The following is a 4,162-nucleotide window of genomic DNA, read 5'->3' as shown; positions in this document are numbered from 1 at the left end:
AGAGAGAGAGAGAGAGAGAGAGAGAGAGAGAGAGAGAGAGAGAGACTACTACAACCACCACCACCACTACCAAAATAACAGGAACTAACAATTATTCGTCATTAATATCTCTCTGTTGTTTTTATCGAAAATCCCAATTATTCAGTTTTTGCCAAAGAAGACTGGGGAGCCGGATGCTGAGGTGAACGCTTGCTAGCTCAGAGAGGCAGAGAAAGCACTCAGCTGACCTTCCTCAATAGCTGACATATAAGAAAAAACCAAGTTTTCACAATGTCTCTAAAACTTTCAAACTGTATATTTCTTCCTTCTACTTCCTGTGTATCTATCTGTCCATTCTTCTGACTTCCTCTTACCCTCTTTTTTCCCTCTATGTTCACGCCCTGGCAACTGGTTCCTGGGTCTGCCTCTAGACATATGGTTAAATTTATTTAATTCTGTTTACAATAAACAGAAAGTTCTTGGATTAAAGGTGTGTGTTAGGGATGAGCCACACCACAACCAAAACCAGCTTTTACCAGTAAATAACACACTCTCAGGGTTCATAGTGTGATAAAATATCCTACAACGTCTGTCAATAACAACCAACTCATTTACCCTATAAAAAGAACAGACTAACAGAATGAATGCAAAAACAGTATCAATTCTGCTGCTGCATACAAAGTTACACCATCGAAGATAGACATCGCCTCAGAATAAAGGGCTAGAAAAAGAGTTCTCAAGTAAACTTTTCAGGAAGCAACCTGGTGGAATCATTTGCATAGCTAAGTAGACTTTCAACCAAAATTAATAAAAAGAGATGGAGAAGGACATTTCATACTTATTAAAGGAAAATCCAATGTGTGCTTTGAGCTTTAGTAAAGTTTCTTTTATGAATGTGGGTGCCCTTGCATTTGGAACATAGATGTTCAGAATTGAGAGTTCTTCTTAGTATATTTTTCCTTTGATGAGTATTAAGTGTCCTTCCTTATCTTTTTTGATAATTTTTGGTTGTAAGTCGATTTTATTTGATATTAGAATGGTACTTCAGCTTGTTTCTTGGGACCATTTGCTTAGAAAATTGCTTTCCAGCCTGTTACACTGAGGTAGTGTCTATCTTTGTCACTGAGGTAGGTTTCCTGTATGCAGCAAAAAATTGGGTCCTATTTACATATCCTGTCTGTTAGTCTATGTCTTTTTATTGGGTAATTGAGTCCATTGATATTAAGAGATATTAAGGAAAAGTCATTGTTGCTTGCTGGCATTTTTGTTGTTTAAGGTGGAGTTATGTTTATGTAGTATCTTCTTTTTGGTTTGTTAAGAGAAGTTTATTTACTTGCTTTTTCTAGGTTGTAGTTTCCTTCCTTGTCATAGAGTTTTCCCTTTAATATCCTTTGAAGGGCTGTGGAAAGATATTTGTGGAAAGATATTGTGTAAATTTGTTTTTGTCATGGAATATCTTCATTTCTCCAATCCACCAAGATGATGTTTTAGTTTTAAACATCTGTGCCCCAAATGCTAGGACATCCACATTTATGAAAGAAACATTATTTGATTCTTATCTCTAGCTTTCCTTTTCCCCCTCTCTTCTCCCATCTCTCCATGTGGCCATGGCCGGCTTCTCCCTTTCTACCTTCTCTCTTTCTCTCAGCCTTTCTACAATAAAACTCTAAAACCATAAAAAAGAGAAACATTATTAAAGCTTAAGTCACACATCAATAGTGGGAGACTTCAATATCACACTCTTACTAATAGACAGGTCATCCAGAAAAATACTAAACAGAGAAATAATGGAGCTGGCAGATGATATGAACCAAATGGGCTTAGCATGCCTACAGTACACCTCACCAAACACACAGAAAAACATACCATCTTTTCAGTACCTCACAGAATTTTTTCTAAAATTGACCACACACTTGTTCATGAAGGAGAGCTCAATAGATACAAGAAAATTGAAAAAATCCTTGTATCAAGATTAAACCTGGATTTCAACAACAGAAACATCAGAAATTCTACAAACTCTTGGATGCTGAACAACTCTGTACTGAATGACTGAGTCAAGGAAGAAATGATTAAAAAATTAAAGAATTCTAGAATTCAGTGACAATAAGTGCACAACACACCCAAATTTATGGGACACAATGAAAGTGGCGCTAAGAGGAAAGTACATAGAATTAAGTGTTTTCATAAAGAANTTAGAGAGATCTCATAGTAGAAACATATCAGCACACTTAAAAGATTTAGAGCAAAAGGAAGCAAATACCCAAGAAAAGCAGATGCCAGGAAATAATCAAACTTAGGGCTGAAATCAATAAAATTGAGAACCACTGAGGCCTGCCCCCTTATTAGCATAGCTGTAGTCATTTTGTTTCATGNCTGCCAGTCATTGACAGAAACTTAACTTGACTCAGAGCAGGGTCATGCTGACCACATACAATATGTATGCTATGAGGTTTGTTAATCTTAAGAAATTCTACAACCATAAACTTCATTTCAGACTCATCCAATTAAAGGTCAATATGAACCGTCATGTCTAAAATAGCTTGAATTAAGGACTGACCACTGAGCAGTGCTTCCTGCACCTGCATATGAGCTCACTGTGGTTTTGTGGTTTTAGCCTTTCTAAGCTGAGCCTGAGAAATGTGCAGGGTCACAGCTTGAAGCTCCCATGTCTGAAACTGCATCTCTGATCAGTCAGTCTTAGGGCATACATTCAATAAATTATCCCCATCTGTGAGATCAGTGTTTGTGTAGTTTGTGGGNCAACACCTGGATCCCAACAAGAACAAAGAATCAATAAAACAAATAGTTGGTTCTTTGAGAAAATCAACAAGATANCTTAAACCCTTAGCAAAACTAACTAAAAAACACATGGAAAGAATATGCAAATTAGCAAAATTAAAAATGAAAAGGGGAAGGTAACAACAGANACTGGGGAAATTCAAAGAATGAATTGATTTTATTTTAAAAACCTGTACTCCACAAAATTGAAATGTATAAGAGAAATATACAATTTTCTTGGTAAATATCACTTACCAAAGTTAAATCAAGGTCAGATAAACAATTTAAATAGACATGTAATTCCCAAGGAAACAGAAACAGTCATTAAAAGACTCCCAACAAAAATAAGCCAAAGACCATACAGTTTTAGTGTACAATTCTACCAGACTTTCAAAGAAGAGCTAATGCCAATCCACCAATCCACGAAACAGAAATGGAACGTTGCCAAATTNATTGAATGAGCCTACAGCCACCCTGATACCTAAACCACACAAAGATTCAACAACAACAACAAAAGACAATTACAGACCAGTTTTCCTCATGAGCATAGATACAAAAATACTCAACAAAATACTTGCAAACTAAGTCCATGAGTTCATCAAAAAGATCAACCACCATGATTTTTATTCCAGGGATGCAGGAATGGTTCAAGATATGAAAATCTGTTAATGTATTCTACCATATAAACTAGCTGAAAACATCCAAACAAAGGAACACATGATCATCTCAATAGATGCTGAAAAAGCCTTTGACAAAATCCAACACCCCTTCAGGATNTAAGTCTTTGATAGATCAGGGATTACAAGGGACATAAACATAATAAATGCAATTTAGAGAAAACCTATAGTCAACATTAAATTAAATAGAAACTCAAAAAGTAATTCCACTAAAATCAGGAATAAGACAAGGCTGCTGTCTCCTTTCACATCTATTAATATAGCAATTGAAGTTCAAGCTAGAGCAACAAGACAAAGGAGATCAAGGAGAAGCAAATTGGAAAGGAGGGAGGTAAAGTATTGATATTCACAGATGATACATAAGCATATACATAAGAAACCTGAAGCATTCTACCAGGGAATTCTTTTCTCTTTTTTTCTTTTAAAGAAAAATTAAGAAGACCTCAGAGATGGGAAGATCTTCCATGCTCATGGATTCATAGGATTAACAATGAAAATGGCCATCATACCAAAAGCAATCCACAGATACAATGCAATCCCCATTAAACGTCCAATTCAATTATTCACAGAGATGGAAAGAGCAATTCTCAACTTCATATGGCATAACAAAAACTCAGAATAGCAAAAACAATTCTCAACAATCAAAGTACTTCTGGGGGAATCACCATCCCTGACCTCAAGCTATACTTCAGAGCAATAGTGATAAAAGCCACATGGTATTGGTACAG

The sequence above is a fragment of the Mus pahari genome, unplaced genomic scaffold (genome assembly GCF_900095145.1).
Source record: "Mus pahari unplaced genomic scaffold, PAHARI_EIJ_v1.1 scaffold_12797_1, whole genome shotgun sequence".
In the NCBI taxonomy this organism is placed as follows: Eukaryota; Metazoa; Chordata; class Mammalia; order Rodentia; family Muridae; genus Mus; species Mus pahari.
The sequence above is the reverse complement of the archived record's forward strand: the minus strand, read 5'-3'. Positions refer to the sequence as shown.